Below are 22,426 nucleotides of genomic sequence, written 5' to 3'. Positions count from 1 at the left end.
TTGTGCTGAACTTCTAACCTAGATTAAGTACCCATCCATGTACCTATCCAATTGCCGCTTAAAGGTCGCCAATGATTCCGACTCTACCACTCCCACGGGCAGCGCATTCCATGCCCCCACCACTCTCTGGGTAAAGAACCTACCCCTGACATCTCCCCTATACCTTCCACCCTTCACTTTAAATTTATGTCCCCTTGTAACACTCTGTTGTACTTTTTCCCCGGGTACAACAGAGTGTTACAAGGGGACATAAATTTAAGGTGAAGGGTGGAAGGTATAGGGGAGATGTCAGGGGTGGGTTCTTTACCCAGAGAGTGGTGGGGGCATGGAATGCGCTGCCTGTGGGAGTGGTAGAGTCAGAATCTTTGGTGACCTTTAAGCGGCAATTGGATAGGTACATGGATGGGTGCTTAAGCTAGGACAAATGTTTGGCACAACATCGTGGTCCGAAGGGCCTGTTCTGTGCTGTATTGTTCTATGTTCTATCCCAGTAGTGCCATAGTTTCCTGGGGTATGCTACTGAGCCTTCAGAAATGCTGGTCAATCAGATTGGCAGGCAGCTTTTGGAGGCAGGTCTTCCTCTTGAGTTGGATGCGGATGACTGTGAGGCTGTCAACATTGATATTTTTTGTAATGTGGCAGGAAATTCCATCATCCAAACATATTGCACATTATTTTCATAATATTTTAGTTAAAAATAAAAACATCTGTATTCTTTATGTGCATTGTGAGACAGCCCTCATCTCGAAGCCCTAACAACTCATTGTACATGTACCTTTTATAAAACAACCCAACAATTGGTGGCTTAAATTTACCAATTTATTTTTAGAGATTTCCTTTCTGTCCAGTTTATACGTTAAGGCAGCCCATAACTTTTAATTCACATTTTTCATGGTGTGCAATATTGCACAATGAATGCATGTCTACATCACAGTTGATGCTTATATTACCTTCAGTAAATCCATTGTATAGCTGTCGCTTAAGATATTTGTTAAATAGAATTCCATAACTGCTGTTTCCACAAGAAATGGTGTTTCAGCAGTTGGAGTAGTTTTATGAACTAGTTTTGTTTTCTTGGCTTCTCAAACTAAAGTACAGCCTTTGCCATTGTCATCCATGAGAAATACAATAAAATCAGATGTACCGGCGTACCCATCAGGATGATTAGCCAGTAAAGCATCATTAAATATAACTGCTGATCTTTGAGTCAGCTGAGGATGGTAATTTAAGTATTTGTCCAGACTTAATTTTTATTCCATAAATATTCTCTACTTTGAGCTGTTCCATCAAATCACTAAACTATGACACATCAAAACTAGCTTTTGATCTTGTTTGAATGTGTACCCATTTTAACTGACTAATAACCTTCAAAATGTTTTGCCTTTTCTTTCAGTTTAACATTGCCTTTCTATGAAGACTTAATATTGTTAAAGGCAGAGGAAAGAGACAGACTGAACTCCTTTTATTCCTGTCACTTTCTGTCCATAAACAGAGTTGTTTAATTTTGAAAACACTGTGACATGTTTCACAAGCCCATTTTATGAAGTCAAATTTAAAAGTGAGATGCAGCAAACTCCCCTAGGGTTTAATTCGGACAAATGATTTAATAATGTATTGAAACCCAGAGTTTGAGAGGAAAGAGCTTCATATCAATATCAGTAAAGAATTGCAGATGCTGGAGATCTGAAACAAAAACAGAAATTGCTAGAGAAACTCAGCAGGTCTGGCAGCATCTGTGGAGAGACTTTAACATCTATGAATATTAAAACCAGAGGTGTTATTGTCAATTTAATAAACTCCAAACGTTTCCAAAGTAACTTATTTTGATTTGACTCAACTATCCAATTTATTGGTCTCTTTGTTGAGAATCATCTCTCTCTGATGCTGACTCTCAGTGTTCTTCTTGGTATTCTGTGACATTTGTATCCTCAGATTATCCTCAACAGATCAACCTCAAAAGCAGGATAGTTTCTTTATTACCTTTTGATGAATCATTGTTCTGTACAGTAAAGTCAGCTATGCTGGAATTTCTTGTTGGAGGTTTGAGGGATGTGGGGGTTCCTTCCAGTTTCCACTTTGTCTCGGAAGCTTTGAATTCTCACACCAGTAAGGGGCCATTGTGTTGTACAAAGGTGAATCAAATTCTGAATAGCTTCCTTTTCAGTTGCTAATGAGATACCAGATCACACTAGCAATGGGAACAGTCATGTGTTTCCTAGGGGGCAGCTATTAAATTGTTGTATGTATTTCTAAAAGCTCAGAAGAGCATTTTTAAAATAAAATATATAACATGATAACACCATCAAAAATTGATGAACATTCCATGCAATTCTACTTATTCAACGTCCTCTGAAAATTATTGATGTTATTTAACGTTGATCCTGTCAGTGTGTGTGTGAGTGTGAGGGAGAGAGACTGCTTGTATCTTTGTGGATTTCCATGTTTTTGAGGAGTGAGAATGAATGCAGTCTGGGTTAGGTTCATTATGATCAAGTTATATTTGTACAAAGATCTTGCATCAAATAGAAAAATATGTTATTTTCATTTTTACAAAATCCTACTTGAGTAAGGTCTTGGGTGTTCAATTCATTTTGTGTGAATGGATTTGAATAATTTACTGTTTTAATGTTTAGAAATGTGCTTTAATTCTTTAGCAGCTTTGTTGCTGTTGAAATTCAATGCACGATGTTTATGTAAAATGTTGTTTTCAACTATTAATCCGTCAGGTTAAGTTCTATGATTCTGAAAGACAAAGAGAGATAGAGGCTGATTTGTGGCTGGCGGCTAAGGGCAGAGAGAACCATTCAGTAGTGTTACTAAACACACCAGCTCAGTCCTGCATCTCTTCATTTGGTTTTTAATCAAAGCACAATGATCCATAATTGCTGTTGTGGTGGTACAGTTCCAAATATTGTAATTCTGCTGATTTGAAAATATATAATTTAAATTTAAGTTCAAGCAGAGTGCAGTTTTTGTTGTTCTGTAGGTTTGAAATGTGTGTTGCAACTGGCTGCCGCTACCATTTTATTTCCCACAGGATTTGGGCATTGCTAGCCAGGCAAGCATTTATTGTCTGATCCTAATTGCCCTTGAGAAGGTGTTGATTAGCTGCTACCTGGAGTTCATGAGGGGTAGGGATACACACAATGATGTTAGGAAAAGAGTCCCAGGATTTTGTGACAGTAAATTAGTGACAATATCAGAATGGTGAGTGGCTTGGAGGTAACTTGCAGGTATTGGTGTTGCCATATAGCTGCGGCCCTTACCCTTCCAGATAGTAGAGATTGTGAGTTTGGAAGGTGCTCTGGAAGAAGCCTGATGAGTTGCTGCAGAATGTCTTGTATACACATGTAACTGGTAAACATAGCTTCCAGTGTGTATCAATGGTGGAGGGTGAGAATGTTTAAGTTAAATGAGGTGCATTCAAACTGGCTAATTCATCCTGATGGTAATGAGCTCCTTGAGTAATGTTAGCACTGCACTCAAACAAAGAATATTCCACAGATTTCTGATTTGTACAATATAAATGGTGGACACAGGAAATCAGCAGGTGAGTTACTTGCTACAGGATTTCTTGCTTTTGGTCTGTTCTTGTAGCCGTAATTTGTATATGGCTGGTCCAAACAGTTTCTGGACAATGGAAACCCTCTGGACATTGTAGAGGTGATTCAGTGATGTTAATTGTAATAGTTAGATTCTGCCTTTGAGATGATCATTTATTAACATTTGTGTGGCATGAACGTTACTTGTTACTTGTAAGTCTAAACCTGAATGTTGTCTAGATCTTGCTGAGTATGACTTGGACTGAGGAATCACGAAAGGTTCTGAACATTGTGCATCAGCAAACATCCTCATCGAAATTATGATGGAGGGAAGGTCATTGATAAAGCAGGTGAAGAAATCCTTGCATAGGTATCCTGGAGTTGAGAATAATCACTAATTTATAATCAGGATTTTCCATTATGATATTGCCTCAATTTGGATGATGTAGAGTCGGTTCGCTATCACAACTTTTGTGAGATATTCAGAACTTCCTTCAGTGTCACTGGGTCAAAATCCTGGAGTTTCCTTCCTGATGGCATTGTGAATACCTACAGCACATGGACTGTAGTGCTTCAAGAAGGCAGCTCATCACCGCCTTGTCAGGAGAACTAGAGACGTACATTAAATGCTGACCAACTAGCTGCAACCATGTCCCATGACTGAGTAAAACAAAGGAAAACAATATTATTATGACCAGAACCTGGGCAAAGTTACTCAATTGGGTTTCAGACAGGATAACTCAAACCAATAAGATTAGATTACATTACAGTGTGGAAACAGGCCCTTCCGCCCAACAAGTCCACACCGACCCGCAACCCACCCATACCCCTACCTTTACTCCTTACCTAACACTACGGGCAATTTAGCATGTCCTGCACATCTTTGGACTGTGGGAGGAAACCGGAGCACCCGGAGGAAACCCATGCAGACACAGGGAGAACGTGCAAACTCCACACAGTCAGTCGCCTGAGGCGGGAATTGAACCCGGGTCTCTGGCGCTGTGAGGCAGCAGTGCTAACCACTGTGCCACCATGCTGCCCATAAGTTCCTAGATTAGGAGGACTGAATTAGCTCTTCCTTTGTTATTGTACAATTCCCTTGGTTGTTTGCAACGTGGTTAATTTTAATTTGACCCCTCCACTTCTGAATACTTTTCTCCTAGACCTAAAAGAAATTATGTTGAAAAGGAACATTTTAAGCAGGTATTTGTGAATTAACAATAACGTGAACTTATTAATTACCAAACATGAGAGAAATAGTAGAAGAAAGTGAGGACTGCAGATGCTGGAGATCAGAATCGAGAGTGTGGTGCTGGCAAAACACAGCGGGTCAGGCAGCATCCGAGGAGCAGGAGAATCAAAATAGTAACATAACACACACCAATTAAAAATAAAAGGTGAATTCAAAAAGATAAAAGTTTTAAAAATGAAGACATGTCCAGATTAGCCTCTTGAGTTGTTCGCGAAGAGCGGAACATTCCTGCCATTTGAGTAGATGTTACCAGTAGCATTGACGGTAGTAGACTGAGTTTCTTGTCTTTGTAGGTTAACTAAAACTCCTGTCCTGATTCCTTTTGGCTGTGGCTAACTGGCAACACATTGATTAGGAGAGCTATGTTTTTCATTTTCTACTTGCAGTGCATGAGTGTTTAAATGACTGTTCTCAGAGCACACTATTCCACACGCTAGGATTTCAAGTCACTAAGACATACAAACCAGGGTTAAATTCACTTTAAACACTGTCCCTTTCTATTCTTGAAAGGGGCAGAAATACAAATATACCTCTCACCCAGATTGCTGCATTTTTAATAATTTACTATCGTACTCCAGTTTGAGATGCTTACTGGAGATTACAAGTTCAGTTTGTAGTGCATTTTCTCCCTTCAAAGCTTCTTTGACACCTTCTGAGGTATGACATTCCAGAGTCTCTCTCTCCATACAGCTATTGAATTCACATCTGCAGTCAATCTTTGGTTAGACAAGTTTATATAAATAAAACATGTAATTTAAATTTGATACATCCATAGGTGATAAGGTGTTATAGTCCGTGATTATGACAGTACGTACACAGCAAAAACCATTTTATTAGTTTACGCTGGTAGAGTCTGGAGAGTTTTAGCAGTGGCAAGCAATGGCCAAGGATATAGTGATTATATACTAATCACTGTAATATTAATCTAGTGGACCTAGGTTCAAATCCTGCTATGACAGATGGTGGAATTTGAATTCAGTTTAAAAAATGGAATTAAAAGTCTAACTAAAAGTCAATTATCAGGAAAATTTCATTTGGTTCACTCCTGTTCTTTAGGGAAGGAAACGGCTGTCCTTATTTGGTCTGGCTTACATGTAATGTATTTGACTCTTAATTGCCCTCTAGGCAATTCGGCAAGAGCAATAACTGTTAGCCTAGCCAGTGATGCCCCCATCCTATGAATGAATGATGGAAAAAAAACAGACAAAACAGATTATGTGAAAGTGAATACAGGTCGTTCTGCTATAATGCGACAATTGAGCTATAGAAAATCGCATTATGGAAAATCGCCATAGAAAATCGCACTCTAGGAGATCACTAATAGGAAAATTGCTCTACCTGTTCAGCAGTATGTTTGCATTATACAAATAATGTGCACAATTTATCAATCGCCAATTGTTACACCCAACTTGCGCTGACGAAATGAGGATTATAGCAAAACAACCTGTAGAAGAAGTCCATTGGGAGAGAGGTGGATGTTTGAGAATTTCTTGGAATCCCAGAAAATCCGATTTTAAATCTGTGAATCAGTGTACTTGGCTATGTGCGGCATCACAGCCAGATCTTAAGTTGGCGTCATTCAACATCCACAGAAAACCAAGTCATCATTTTGTGTACAATCAGTGGGAGAGTCATAATTCCTTGATGGAGATGCAGTGAAGTCCATTGCAACTGTTACTATCTCCGACTGAGACCAATTAACTGTGCAAAGATTAGGAGTTAAATACAGAACTTTCCAACCTGCATTATTCAATAGAAAATTAGGCAGTGTGTTTACCCACTGAAGCAACAGGGGATAATTGTGTAAACAGTTTATTTAGAGATCTTTGTTTACTTGTGTATCTGTTTCCCGGTTGATGTATTCATGTTTACAGCAATTTAGAATTTTACACCTAGGAGAGCATATCCCTCTTTAATACATACAGACCTTTTTGAGGGCCTGATGCCTCTTTCTATTCCTAGGAACTTTGTCTCTGATTTTGCATACCACCCTGTGGAATTATGTGAAACAGATAGTTGCATGATGGGAAAACTGGCCAACCCCTGGTTGCAACATACACATTGGCTGTCCTTTGAATGACCTCAGAGCTGCCTGAGATAACCCAAGTTAAGACTATAACAAAGGTCATTCCTGATGAAGGGCTTTTGCCTGAAATGTCAATTTTTCTGCTCCTCGGATGTTGCCTGACCTGCTGTGTTTTTCCAGCACCACTCTAATCTTGACTCTGATCTCCAGCATTTGCAGTCCTCACTTTCACCTAAAGGTCAAAACATTGCTAACCTCAGCAGGACTTGATGTAGGCTAAGTGCACATAAATTCTTTAACCTTGGTAGACCTCAGCAGAGCTTGGTCAGGCTGGCTCCACAGGAATTCTGGGATAGTGACTGAGCCCAATTAAAGACATGCCACAAAATCCTTTGAGCCCCCAACAAGGACGAGATTATGAGATAATGTATATGGCACCAGGTTTTGGGAGGTCAATGTGATAAACCGCTGATATAATAACACAGAACAGAATTAAGTATACTGGTCTAATGCATGACTAATCTCTAGTGATAGTCATTGATAGCTATTGATAAGTTTTAAGTATAAATATTCCTGCTTTACTCTCTGTAAACGTGAAATTGTGAGAGAGCTGTGATCAACTATTTAAAGGTCAAGTGACCAAGATTCCAATTGAATTATGTCCATTGTTCAAAGTGTTATTTAGAGTCAGTAAAGTGCTGAGTAGGAGAATAGTTCAAGTATAAAGAGCAGGGATACTAGAGTGATTTAATACTTACTTAAATAAAATATGATAAAGATGGCAGGTTAGTAATATGTTGCAACTGCAGTGTGTAGGAATTGCTGGACACCAAGGTGATCCACAGCAAACTCATTTGTAATAAATGTTTCCAGGTCAACCAACTTTGGATCCAAGTTGAAGAGCTGGAGTCTGAACTACAGATGCTGTGCTGCACCAGGCAGGGGATAATTTACCTGGACACTTTACTCCAGGAGGTAGACACACCCCTTGGTTAGGCAATTCAGATGTGGTCTGTATTCAAGGACAGGGAGGTATGATTGTAGATGAGCTAGGCACAAGGACTCAAAGCACAGCCCAAGAGAAGCCTTTGACCCTGCAATTGTTCAACATTTAAGAGATGCAGTTGTGTAGATGAGAGTAGGGAGGATGTAGCAAATTGACCATGGCACCTTGGTACAGGGAACAATTCAAGTGGTGGTGGTGGTGGGGGGGGAGGGGGGAGGTGAGCAGGGGAAGAGAGTTGGGGTTGGGATTGTGTATGTTCGTGGTACTGTTAGAGGATAGTATTATTAGGGGGATAGATAATATTCCCTGCAGCCATTAGTCCTGAAGGCAGTGTTCTTTCCCTGGTGCCCAGGTTAAGGACATTTCCTTAGGGGAGGGATCTAGTTGTCATCATTCACATTGCTATTAATGACATTGACAGGACTGGAAAGGAGCATTTGTTGAAGGATTCTGCATAGTGTTAACCTAAACAGAGTTAAATCTCCAAAGTAACAATCTCAGGATTGCTATCTGAGTCATGGCAAGACTGATTTATGTTAAATAAAATTAAGAAAGTAAATATATGGCTTAAATATTGTTTTGGGAGGGATTATTTCCATTTCATGGAGCCCTGGCAGCAGTATTGGTGAAGAAGTAAGCTGTTCCATTGGATGGGCTTCACTTGAACCATGCTGGGATCAGTATCTGGGCGAATCAAATAACTAGGATTGGAGAGAGGGCTTCAAACTAATTAGAGAGGGGCAAGGAGATGCATAAGCTTACAAAGATTAAGGATATGGGTGCCATTGCATGGAACTATTTTGAAAATGATACTCAGAGAGGGACAAGAAGAGACCAAGTGCACTGCAAATAGGTGCAAAGGGAGAAAGAATGGTTTAAAAAAAGCTAAATGAATGACTCTTTACTTAAATATGTATAGTATTCAGAATAAAATAAATGAATTGACAGTACAAATAGAGGTTAATGAGTTTGATCTTATAACCATAATGGAGTCATGGTATAAGGAGACCAAACTTGGGAACTAAATATTGAAGATTATGTGATTTTCCAAAATGTCAGGCAGGAAGAGATGAAGATGAAATAGCTTTGTTAGTACAAGATGGAATAAGTAAATTGGCAGGAAATGATCTTGAATGAGATGATGTAAAATCCAAATGGGTACAGGTAGAAATGACAAGGGCAAGAAGACATGGGTCGGAGTAACCTTTAGATGACCAAGCATTAGGTATTCTGTAGGACAGAAAATAAATGAGAAAATAGCATGGGCATTGTAAAAAAGGCATTAATCATAGGTGATTTAAATCTTTATGTAGATTTGGGAAAATCAAATTGGTAAAGGTAGCTATGATGAAGAATTCATAGTGAGTATTTGAGACAGTTTCTTAGAACAATAACTTGTGGATCCAACGAGGAATTCAGACCATTTTGGATCTGGAAATGTGTATTTAGGCAGGAGAGAGAGATCCCCAGGGTAACAGTGATCATAACATGGTGAAATATAGCATTCAGTTTGATGGTGAGAACCATGGAATAGGAAACACCTGAGTTAAACTTTTATAAGAGTAATTACAGGACTGAGTTGGCTGTTGTGGAAAGGAGTTTAACAGAAAAAGACAATTGAAGGACAATGGCAGGTGGTTACAAAAATAGTTCATGACTCCCCACAAAGATATATCCCAGAATGGAAGACAGATTCTAGGAAGGGGATAAATCGAACATGGAAGTTAAGGATAGTATCAAATTGAGATAAAAATAGTAAAATGTGCCAAAAATTAGTGGTAAATCAGATGAATGTGAGGGATTTAAAAGCCAACAGAAAATGACCAAAAAAAAGAGAGAAAATAAACTGTCAGGGCATTTAGTGACTAATGTAAAAACACATAGTAAGAGCTTCTTTAAATATATAAAAAGGTAAAAAAGAGACCAAAGTGAGTGTGAGCCAGTTGTAGAACAAGGCTAGAATAGTAATAATGTGGACCCAGGAAATGGCAAAGATGTTGAATAAGTATTTTGCATCAGTCTTCATGGCAAAGGACATTAATACCATTCAAAAAAATACTAAATAATCAAGACATCCTGGTGTTGGAGAAAATAAGCACAGTAATTATCTCTAGAGAAAATGTACTAGGTAAACTAATGGGCCTCAAGAATGATCATTTTATAGGCTACATCTGAAGATTTTAAAGGAAAGTAGCTACAGGGATATTGAATGCATTGGTAGTAATCTTTCAAAGATCCTTAGATTTGGGAAACTGCCAATGTAATAACAAAAAGGAAGGGAGAGCAAACAACAAGTTTATAAGTCAGTTAGCTTAACTTCTGTCATTGGGAAAGTGTTACAGTATCTTGTAAAGGACATATTGGCAGAGTAATTAGAAATACATAATATGGTTAGGCAGAATCAACATGGTTTCATGAAAGAGAAATCATGTTTGACAAATGTATCACAGTTGTTTAAGGAGGTCACAAGTAGGATAGGTAAAGAGGAACCAGTAGATGGAGTCATAGACTCATATGGCATGAAATATATTTGTATTTCCAAATGACATTAGACAAAACTACTTAGAGTCATAGAGATATACAGCATGGAAACAGATCCTTCGGTCCAACTCGTCCATGCCAATTAGATATCCTAAATTAATCTAGCTCCATTTGCCAGCATTTGATAAATTTGCACCTAAATCCTTCCTATTCATATACCCATCCAGATTCCTTTAAATGTTGTAATTGTACTAGCCTCCACCACTTCCTCTGGCAACTCATTCCATACAAGAATTACAGCTGGAGGAAAGGCAATTATGAGGCGATTAGGCAATATGTACCAGTCAGGCAGGGAGGAAGTGGACAAGCGAGGGAACCATGGTTTATGAAAGAAGTTGAATCACTTGCTAAGAGGAAGCAGGAGGCTTATGTAAAGATGAGCCATGAGGCCCAGCCAGGCCACTTGAGAGATGCAAATGAGTCAGGAAGGATCTAAAGAGAGAGCTAAGTAGAGCCAGGAAGGGACATGAGAAGTCTTTGGCTGGTAGGATCAAGGAGAACCCTAAAGCTTTCTATAGGTACGTCAGGAATAAAATAATGACTAGAGTAAGATTAGGGCCAGTCAAAGACAGTAGTGAGAATTTGTGCATGGAGCAAAGAGATAGGAGAGGCACTAAATGAATATTTTTCGTCAGTATTCACACAGGATAAAGACAATGTTGTCGAGGAGAATACTGAAATACAGGCTATTGGACTAGATGGGATTGAGGTTCATAAGGAGGAGGTGTTAGCAATTCTGTAAAGTGTGAAAATAGATAAGTCCCCTGGGCTGGATGGAATTTATCCTAGGATTCTCTGGGAGGCTAGGGAGGAGATTGCAGAGCCTTTGGCTTGATCTTTATGTTGTCATTGTGTATAGGAATAGTGCCAGAAGACTGGAGGATAGCAAATGTTGTCCCCTTGTTCAAGGAGGGGTGTAGAGTCAACGCTGGTAATTATAGGCCAGTAAGCCTTACTTCGGTTTTGGATAAAGTGTTGAAAAAGGGTATAAGAGAGAGAATTTATAGTCATCTAGAAATGAATAAATTGATTTGGGATAGTAAACACGGTTTTGTGCTGGGTAGGTTGTGCCTCACTAACCTCATTGAGTTCTTTGAGAAGGTGACCACACAGGTAGATGAGGGTAAAGTGGTTGATGTGATCTATATGGATTTTAGCAAAGCATTTGATAAGATTCCCCATAGTAGGCTATTGCAGAAAATACAGGGGCATGGGATTGAAGGTGGTTTGATAGTTTGGATCAGAAATTGGTTAGTTGTAAGAAGACAGAGAGTGGTTGTTGATGGGAAATGTTCATCGTGGAGTTCAGTTACTAGTGGTGTACCGCAAGGATCTGTTTTGGGGCCACTGCTGTTTGTCATTTTTATAAATTACCTGGATGAGGATGTAGAAGGATGGGTTAGTAAATTTGCGGGTGACAGTAAGGTCGGTAGAGTTGTGAATAGTGCTAAAGGATGTTGTAGATTACAGAGGGACAGAGATAAGCTGCAGAGCTGGGCTGAGAGGTGGCAAATGGAGTTTAATGTGGAAAAGTATGAGGTGGTTCATTTTGGAAGGAGTAACAGGAATGCAGAGTACAGGACTAATGGTAAAATTCTTGGTAGTGTAGATGAACAGCGAGATCTCGGTGTCCATGTGCATCGATCCCTGATAGGGTTGTTAAGAAGACATACGGTGTGTTCGCTTTTATTGGTAGAGGGATTGAGTTTCGGAGCCATGAGGGCATGTTGCAGCTTTACAAAACTCTGGTGCGGCCGCACTTGGAGAATTGTGTACAGTTCTGGTCACCACATTATAGGAAGGATTGGAAGCATTGGAAAGGCTGCAGAGGTGATTTACCAGGATGTTGCCTGGTATGGAGGGAAGGTCTTATGAGGAAAAGCTGAGGGACTAGAGGCTGTTTTCATTAGAGAGTAGATTAAGAGGTGACTTAATAGAGATATACAAGATAATCAGAGGATTAGATGGGATGGGCTGTGACAGCCTTTTTCCTTAGATGGTGATGGCTAGCACGAGGCGACACAGCTTTAAATTGAGGGGTGATAGATATAGGACAGATGTCAGAGGTAGATTCTTTATTCAGAGAGTATTAAGGGCATGGAATGCTCTGCCTGCGACAGTAGTAGGTTTGCCAACTTTAAGAGCATTTAAATGGTCATTGGATAAACATATGGATGATAATGGAATAGTGTAGGTTAATGGGCTTCAGATTGGTTTACAGGTAAGTGCAACATTGAGGGCCAAGTGGTCTGTACTGAGCTGTAATATTCTATGTTCTATACAGACACCGTCCTTTATGTGAAAACGTTGCTCCTTAGCTCCCTTTTAAATCTTTCCCCTCTCACCTTAAACCTATGCCCTCTAGTTTTGGATCCCCCCAACCCTGGGAAAAAAGACTTTGTGAATTTATCCTATCCATGCTCCTCACGATTTTTATAAACCTCTATAAGGTCACCCCTCAGCCTCCGATGCTCCAGGGAAAATAGCCCCGGTCTATTTAGCCTTTCCCTATAGCTCAAACCTTCCAAACCTGGCAACATCCTTGTAGTTCCTTCCTGAACATTTTAACGTTTTGCAACATCCTTCCTATAGCAGGGAGACCAGAATTGAATGCAGTATTCCTAAAGTGGCCTAACCAATGTCCTGTACAGCTGCAGCATGACCTCCCAACTCCTATACTCAATGCATTGACCAATAAAGGCAGTTAATAAAGTAAAAGCACATTGTGTCAAGGTAAGTACATTTGCTGTATAGAGGATTGGCTAACTAGCAAAGACAGAGAGTTAGGATGAAGGGGACATTTTCAGGATGGTATCCTATAATTAGTGAAGTGCCATAGATATCAGTGCTGGGGCCACAATTATTTACAGTATATTAATGATGTGGATGATGGAAGTGAATCTGTTGTCACAGTTTTGAGGATGACATAAAAATAGGTGGGAAGGCAAATGGAAAGGATGACAATGAGTCCATAGAGAGATATGAACATATTCAGTGAGTGGGCAAAAGCTTGGCAGATGGAATATAATGTGGGGAAATTGGACATTATGCCCTTTGGTAGGAAGAATAGAAAAGCTGAATATTATTTAAATGGAGAAAGACTGCAGAAAACTGTGGCAACAGAGGGATTTGAGAGTCCTTGTGCATGATTCACAAATGCTAGAATCCAGTCCTGTGGGTAAAAGGGAAAACAAAAATTATTGGTTTGGATTTCAAGTGGAATCAAGTATAAAGATATGGAAGTCTTGCTAACACTAAGGATTGAAAGTATAAGATTCTTAGTGGCCTTGTCAGGGTAGACACGGATAGTTTGTTTCTCCATGTGGAGGGGTATAGGAGCAGAGGACATCATTTCAAAATAAGGAGTTGCTCATTTCAGACTGAAATGAGGAGGGAATATTTTTTCTTTCAGATGTTAGTGAATCTGTGGAATACTTCACTGAAGTGGGCTGTTGACAGCATTACCCTTATTAATCATTTCTATTACGTTTTCAAAAAAACTCCAATAAACTATTCGAACATGGCTTCTGTTTGTAAATCCATTCTGGTTCTTCCTAAACAAGCCAACTTTTCTCCTTATGACTGCTAATTCAAATCTGAATAATTATTCTAGAAGTTTCCTCATGACTAATGTCAAATTGACTGACCTGTAATTGCTTGGCATACCTTGTAACCATTTTTGAACATGAGCATATTTCTGCAATTCTCCAATCCAAGGCATCCCCGCCCCCCACCTCCAGAGTCCAGGGAAGATTGAAAAGTTTATGGCGAGCAGCCCTGCAATCCCCTTCAATATTCTTTGATGAATCCAGTCTCAGTGCTTAGTGGTTTTTTTTTAATCGATAGCCAATCCAACACTTGCTTGTAAACAATTTTGAACCCTTCTAGTGACACTGTTTTCTCTTCTGTCATTATGCCTTGGGTATCATCTACATCCCTGGTAAAATTAGATGCAAAATATTCATGTAGTACATCAGCCATAGCTGTTGCAGCCATGTGTCAATCTCATTTTTGGTCCCAAATCCTTTTATTACCAGTTTACGTACAGTAGTCTCCTACAAACAGCAATATGATGATGACCAGATCATGTGTTTAAGGGATATTGATTGAGGAACAAATGTTGTCCTGAAAAATGGAAAGAAGTCTTGTACTTCCTCTTCAAGATAACACCACGGAATTTTTTACAAACAGAAACTTGTATTACTGCATTGCTGTTTTCCAATGTTGTAGTATTCATGTAATAGAACAGTAAAAGATCACTTGGGAATTCTCCAAATAATTGGTTGGAATTGGACAGCTGGACTTTTCAGATTTTGAAGGATCTAGTTACAGCTCTTTGACAATGATACATAAGTTGCCTACACTATGTACTGTCTACCCAACATACTGATGTTGCTTTTTCAACAAGACTGACAAATCTTATAACCTTCACTGCTGAAAAGAGCTTGGGCAGCAGTCGAGGACAGTGTCACTTCATTAGAGCAGAGAAATTTGAGTAGAGTTTTGACAGAGGTGTTCAAAATCAGGAATGGCCTTGATAGAGAGAAATAAGAGAAAGCAGTTATGGTGGACAGAGATTTAAGGGGATTAGTAAAAGACCCAGAGTCAAAATGAGGAAACATGTTTTTCACTGCAACAAGTTGTTGTATTCTGGAATGTGCTGTCTGAAAGAGTGATGGTGTCAAATTCATGAGTAAATTTACAAAACGAATCGGATCAATACTTGAAGGGAAAACAATATTAGGACTATGGGGTAAGAGAATAGTAGTTGTACCAGAGACCTAGTATTAGACATGGTCTATCACTGTTCCTTCTGTTCCTTTACTTTCCTTCACTGGGTCAAGATCATAGAATTCCCTACCTAACACCTCCCCATATGAACTCCTGGAGGTCAAGCAAGCCCCTACCACCTCCCCCCCCCACTCCACATCCAGCTTCTAAAATGCAAATAGGAATTTGCCATAACTGATGAGATTGACGGTGCTGGCTAGTTCCTGTGAATAATTTCAAAAGGTTGACTTTAGACTAATGGCATTTGGAGTCTAGAGTTACCATAATGTTTCTGACTTAAGAACGGGAAAAAAAGGGTATTGTTTCAATCCTGTTCATTATTCACTGAATTCATTTGAAACTGTGTGACATGGCAGGATTAGCCACAGTGGTAATACCCTTGCAACAAATTAATATACTGCCAACACTCATGTCTAGGATCCCACATGAAGAATGACACATTAGAGAGATATCAGAATGAGTCCAATGCTTGGAAATGTTCTACACTAAGAATCGTGAGGAGAGAAGAAATTGGAAAGTACATTAACATCAAACAAGTTTGAGAAATCAGTTAAATGTCTTTCTTTGTACAAATCCTCTGTAGGTATTTATTTAGTTCCGAGAAAAATCAGAATTGAAAACGTTATATTAAACTTTTGGTCACCTGAGGCAATTTATTTGCATGCATAATTGAACTAATTAACTCTATAAAATTAGATGGGCATCACTCCAACAATACCCAACAAGCTGGACCTCATCTAGAAAGAAATTGTCCCCTAATCAGCATCCAATGCGTTATTTAAACAGTTAGGTCCTCCAGCATGACATGGTTTCAGTATTTTCACACACAAAATGCACTACAAGAACTCACAAAGACTTCTTTGACAGCAGCTGCCAAACCTAGGACCACTATCACAAGGGGAACATCTACAAGTTGCCCTTCAATTGATAACCATTTAAGCTTAGAAATGCTGCAAATGTTACTTGCCACTTATCAGCCCAAGCTTGAATATTGCCTGGGTCTTGCTGTATATGTACACATATGTTTCATTATCTGAGGTGTTGTGACTGATGCTGAGCAATATGCAATCATCAACAAATATCTCCACTTCTAATACTATGATGGAGAGAGGGTCATTGATCAAGTAGCTTAAGATGATGGCAGCATGACCACCTGCAAGTTCCTCTCCAAGCTTCTCCCCATCCTGACTTAGAAATATATTGTCATTCATTCACTGTCACTGAATCAATATCCTGGAACTTCCTCCATGCAGCATTATGGGTCTACCTACCCCAAATGGACTGCAGCGGTTCAGGAACACAACTCACTACCTTTCTCAAGAGCAACTAAGGATGGCAATAAATACTGGCACATCCAGTGATGCTCACTTCTCCGAATGAATAAAAATGTGCTGAGGATGGTTAAATCAAGGAACTGTTCTGAGGAACACTTGCAGTGATGACCTGAGACGCGGATGATTGACATTCAACAACCACAAGCATCTTCCTTTGTGTTAGAATAACTCCAACCAATACAGAGTTTTAACCTGATTCCCATTGACTCTGGCTTTGCCAAGGCACCTTGATGCTATGCTTGATCAAGTGCCACCTTGATTTCAAGGGCAGTTATTCTTAATTCTGGAGTTAAGATCTTTTAGTCCATGCTTGGACCAAGGCTATACTGAGGGAAGGAACTGAATGGCTCTGGCAGACTGAGTATCAGTGAACAGGTTATTGCTGAGCAAGCACTGCTTATCATCACTTTGCTGATGATTGAGAGTGGGTTAATGGAGTGGCAATATACAGGACATACTCGGACAATTTTCCACATTGTTGGACAGATGTCAATGTTGTAGCTGTACTGGAACAGCTTGGCTAGGGGCACATAAGGTTCTGGAGCACAGGTTTTCAGTATTATTGCCACTGTGTTATGCATTGCCTTTGCATACTCTAGTGTCTGCAGCCAATTCTGGATATCGTATGCAGTGAATTGAATCATCTGGAGGTTATCACCTGTATGTTGGGGACCTTGGGGAAATTCGAGATGGATCATCACTCGCACTTACAGCTGAAAATGGATGTAAGTGCTTCAGCCTTGTCATTTACAATCACATGCTGCATATCCATATCATTGAGGATGGATATATTTATGGAGCCTCCACCTCCTGCTGGTTGTTTAATTGTCCATTACCAAGCATGACTGGATGTGATGGGACTGCAAGAGCTAGAACAAAGGTGCGTCAGTGAATCACTGTTTGTAAAAGGAATGCGCAAAAGTGATTGAGACCCAACAACCACAAGCATCTTTTTCTGTGCAAGAATTAACTCCAACCAGTGCAGAGTTTTAACCTGGATTCCCACTGACTCTGGTTTTGCCAAGGCACCTTGATACCACACTTGGTCAAATGCAATCTTGATCTCAAGGGCAGTTACTCTTACCTCTGGAGTTTAGATCTTTCGTCCATGTCTGAACCAAGACAGTAGTGAGGTAGGAGCTGAATGATAATCTACTGGAAAATTAAAGACAATCAAGAGAAGCTAGACATATCAAACAGAAACAGGACACATTGCAAGTATAAGACACAGGAAGGTTGATTAAAATGGTGAAAAAGATGTTTATGTGGACATAAAGAATTGCACCATTAATATGAAAAACCAAATTAAATTTGTTGTTTCACTGAACAACATGTACATTTTGCAAGAGTGTTGGTGTATAACAGGGGCTGGTTGACAAATTAAACACCATGTGATGTGCTACATTGTGAGAGAAACAATATCATCAGAGAAAAAAAAACATTTTGAACATGAAGAGAAACTTTTAAGAGGATGAAGCACATGACCAAAATCACAAGTTCATAATGAATATGAGCACTGCATCATCTCCCACTCTCAGTCAGTGTGTACAAATGCCACATCGTCTCCCACCCTCAGTCAATGTATATAAATACTGAACCACCTCGCTCTCTCAGTCAGTGCATACTAACACTGCACTATCTCTGAAGCTTAGTCACTGTGTACAATCAATGCACCATCTCCCTCTCTCAGTGTATAGAAACACTGCACCATCTCCCAATCTCAATGAATGTGTACAAAAACTGCATCATCTCCCACTCTCAGTCAATGTTTACAAACAGTAGTCTCCCAATCTCAGTCAGTATGTAAAAATACTGCACTGTCTCCCTCTTTCACTCAGTATGCACAAACACGGACCATCTCGCACTCTTAGTGAATATGGACAAACATTGCATTGTCTCCCATTCTCAGTCAGTGTGTACAAACACTGCATCAACTCCCACTCTCAGTCAGTGTGTACAAACACTGCATCATCTCTCACTATCAGTGCGTACAAACACTGCATCATCTTCCACTCTCAGTCAATGTTTACAAACACTACAGAGTCCCCCAATCTCAACCAGTGTGTAAACACACTGCACCGTCTCCTCCTTCAGTCAATATGTACAAACACTGCACCATCTCCCACTGTCAGTGAATGTGGACAAATACTGTACTGTCTCCCACTCTCAGTCAATGTGTACAAACACTACAGCCTCTCACATGCTCAGTCAATGTGTACAAACACTACATCATCTCCCATTCTCAGTCAGTGTGTACAAACACCGCACTGTCTCCCACTCTCAAATCACTGTGTACAAACACTGTGTCATATCCCACTCTCAGTCAGCGTGCACAAACACTGCACCATCTCCCACCATCAGTGCATACAAACACTGCATCATCTCCCACACTTCATCAATGTGTACAAACACTGCACCATCTCCCACCTCACTCAGTGCGTACAAACACTGCATCATCTCCCACTTTCAGTCAATGTGTCCAAACACTACAGCATCTCCCACTCTCAGTCAGTGTATACAAACACTGCACCATCCCCCACTATCAGTGTGTACAAACACTGCACTATCTTCCACTATCAGTGTGTACAAACACTGCATCATCTCTCACTCTCAGTCAATATGTACAAACACTGCATCATCTCCCGCTCTCAGTCAATGTTTACAAACACTACATAGTCTCCCAATGTCAGTCAGGGTGAAAACACTGCATCATCTCCCACTCTTCGTAAGTGCGTACAAACACTGCGGCAAGGCAAAAGTGAGGACTGCAGATGCTGGAAATCAGAGTCTAGATTAGTGTGGTGCTGGAAAAGTACAGCAGGTCAGGCAGCATCCGAGGAGCAGAAAAATCGATGTTTCAGGCAAAAGCCCTTCATCAGGAATGAAGGCTGGGAGCCTCCGGGTTGGAGAGATAAATGGGAGGGTGTGGGGCTGGGGAGAAGGTAGCAAAGAGTACAATAGGTGGATGGGGTGGGGATGAAGGGGTAGGTCAGAGAGGAGGGTGGAGGGGATAGGTGGGAAGGAAGATTGGCAAGTAGGACAGGTCATGAGGATGGTGCTGAGCTGGAAGGTTGGAACTGGGGTAAAGTGAGGGGAGGGAAAATGATGAAACTGGTGAAGTCCACATTGATGTCCTGGGGTTGAAGTGTTCCGAGGCGAAAGATGAGGAGTTCCTCCTCCAGGCGTCGGGTGGTGAGGGAGCGGCGGTGGAGGAGGCCCAGGACTTGCATGTCCTCGACAAGGTGGGAGGGGGAGTTGAAATGTTCGGCCACAGGGCAGTGGGGTGTCCCGGAGATGTTCCCTAAACCGCTCTGCAAGGAGGCATCCAGGCTCCCCAGTGTAGAGGAGACCGCATCAGGAGCGACTGACACAATAAATGACATTGGTGGATGTGCAGATGAAACTTTGATGGATGTGGAAGGCTCCTTTGGGGCCTTGGATGGAGGTGAAGGGAGAGGTGTGGGCACAGGTTTTGCAATTCCTGCGGTGGCAGGGGAGTGTGCCAGGAGGGGAAGATGAGTTGTTGTGGGGCGTGGACCTGACTAGGTGGTCACGGAAGGAACGGTCTTTGTGGAAAGGGGTGGGCAGGGAAATATCTCCCTGGTGGTGGGGTGACGGAAATGTCGCCAGAGGATGCGGTTTATGCGAAGGTTGGTAGGGTGGAAGGTGAGGACCTAGGGTTCTGTCCTTGTTACAGTTGGAGGGGTGGGGTTTGAGGGCGGAGGTGCGGGATGTGGATGAGATGCGTTGGAGGGCATCTTCAACCACGTGGGAAGGGAAATTGTGGTCTTCAAGAAGGAGGCCATCTGGTGTGTTTGTGGTAGATCTGGTCCTCCTGGGAGCAAATACCGCGGAGGCAGAGGAATTGGGAATACGGGATAGCATTTTTGCAGGAGGAAGCGTGGGAAGAGGTGTCAGTGTCAAGTCGGTCATCATTGATGGAGATGGAGAGGTTCAGGAAGTGGAGGGAGATGTCAGAGATGGTCCAGATGAATTTAAGGTTGGGTTGGAATGTGTTGGTGAAGTTGATGCAGGAGCACGAGGTGCCGCCGATGCAGTCATCAATGTAGCGGAGGAGATGGTGGGAAGTGGTGCCGGTGTAACTACGGAAGATGGACTGTTCCACATAGCCGACAAAGAGACAGGCACAGATAGGGCCCATGGCTACCCCTTTCATCTGGAGGAAGTGATCTCCCACTCTGAGTTCTTGTGTATAAACGCTGCACCATCTCCCACCCTCAGTTACTTTGCACAAACACTGCTCCATCTCCCATTCTCAGTCAGTGCGTACAAACACTACAGCATCTCCTACTCTCAGTCACTGTATACAAACACTGCACCATCTCCCACTCTCAGTCAGTGTGCACAAACAGAGCATCATCTCCCACTCTCAGTGTGTACAAACACTGCACCGTCTCCCTGTCTCAGCCAGTGTGTACAAACACTACACCATCGCTCACTCTCAGTCAGTGTGTACAAACACTGCACCATCTCCCACTCTCAGTCAGTATGTACAAACACTGCACCATCCCCCACTCTCAGTCACTGTATATAAACACTACACTGTCCCCCACTCTCCGTGTGTACAAACACTACACCATCTCCTGTTCTCAGTCAATGTGTTCAAACACTACATAGTCTCCCAATCTCAGTCAGTGTGTACAAACACTACATCAATTCCCACTCTCAGTCAATATTTACAAACTCTACATAGTCTCCCTGTCTCAGTCAGTGTGCGCGCACACTGCACCATCTCACACTCACAGTCAGTATGTACAAACACTGCACCATCTCCTACTTTCAGTGAATGTGGACAAACACTGCACCATCTCGCACTCTCAGTCAGTGTGTACAGACATGCACTGTCTCCCAGTCTCAGGCAGTGTGGACAATCAATGCATCATCTCTCACTTTCATTCAATGTGTACAAATACTACATCATCTCCAAGGTCAGCATGTACAAACATTGCACCGTCCCCCACTCTCAGTCACAGTGTACAAACACTGCACCGGCCCCCACTCTCTGTGTGTACAAATACTGCACCATCTCCCATTCTCAATCAATGTTTACAAACACTACATAGTTTCCCAATCTCAGTCAATGTGTATAAACACTGCACCATCTCCCACTCTTAGCGTGTACAAACACTGCACCATCTCCCACTCTCAGTCAGTTTACACAAACACTGCTCCATCTCCCACTCTTAGTAAGTGTGTACAAACACTGCACCATCTCCTACTCTCAGTCAGTTTGCACAAACACTGCTCCATCTCCCACTCTCAGTCAGTGCGTACAAACACTACAGCATCTCCTATGCTCAGTCACCGTGTACAAGCACTGCACCATCTCCCACTCTGTGTGTACAAACACTGTACCATCTCCCGTTCTCAGTCAATGTGTACAAACACTACATCATCTCCCACAGTCAGTCAATGTTTACAAACACTACATAGTCTCCCAATCTCAGTCAGTGTGTATAAACACTTCACCATCTCCCACTCAGTCATTTTGCACAAACACTCACCATCAAGCCAGCGGACAAAGGGGGCGCAGTGGTAGTCTGGCGCACTGACCTCTACATCGCTGAAGCCAAACGCCAACTCGAGGACACCTCTTCCTACCGCCCCCTTGACCATGACCCCACCCCCCATCACCAAACCATCATCTCCCAGACCATACAGAACCTCATCACCTCAGGAGATCTCCCACCCACAGCTTCCAACCTCATAGTCCGGGAACCCCGCACTGCCCGGTTCTACCTCCTTCCCAAGATCCACAAGCCTGACCACCCTGGCCGACCCATTGTCTCAGCACGCTCCTGGCCCACTGAACTTATCTCTACCTACCTCGACACTGTCCTATCCCCCCTAGCCCAGGAACTCCCCACATATGTCCCAGACACCACCCAAGCCCTCCACCTCCTCCAAGACTTC

General features: G+C 41.5%; 1 protein-coding gene and 1 long non-coding RNA gene across 2 annotated transcripts in view; one reads left to right on the top strand and one right to left on the bottom strand.

The window, feature by feature from the left end:
• LOC122552394 (cAMP-specific 3',5'-cyclic phosphodiesterase 4B-like) overlaps window positions 1-22,426 on the top strand; it is a 462,527-nt gene that overhangs the window by 106,572 nt on the left and 333,529 nt on the right. The gene's annotated exons all lie outside the window — the stretch shown is intronic.
• LOC122552331 overlaps window positions 1,924-22,426 on the bottom strand; it is a 32,500-nt gene continuing 11,997 nt past the window's right edge. Inside the window, exons 2-3 of the long non-coding RNA XR_006312358.1 lie at window positions 17,577-17,644; window positions 1,924-2,742 (exon numbers count right to left, since the gene is read on the bottom strand). This is a non-coding gene — a long non-coding RNA (uncharacterized LOC122552331). The remainder of the gene's footprint in view (window positions 2,743-17,576; window positions 17,645-22,426) is intronic.

Source organism: Chiloscyllium plagiosum, chromosome 8, assembly GCF_004010195.1.
Source record: "Chiloscyllium plagiosum isolate BGI_BamShark_2017 chromosome 8, ASM401019v2, whole genome shotgun sequence".
Taxonomy (NCBI): Eukaryota; Metazoa; Chordata; class Chondrichthyes; order Orectolobiformes; family Hemiscylliidae; genus Chiloscyllium; species Chiloscyllium plagiosum.
The sequence above is the reverse complement of the archived record's forward strand: the minus strand, read 5'-3'. Positions and strand labels throughout refer to the sequence as shown.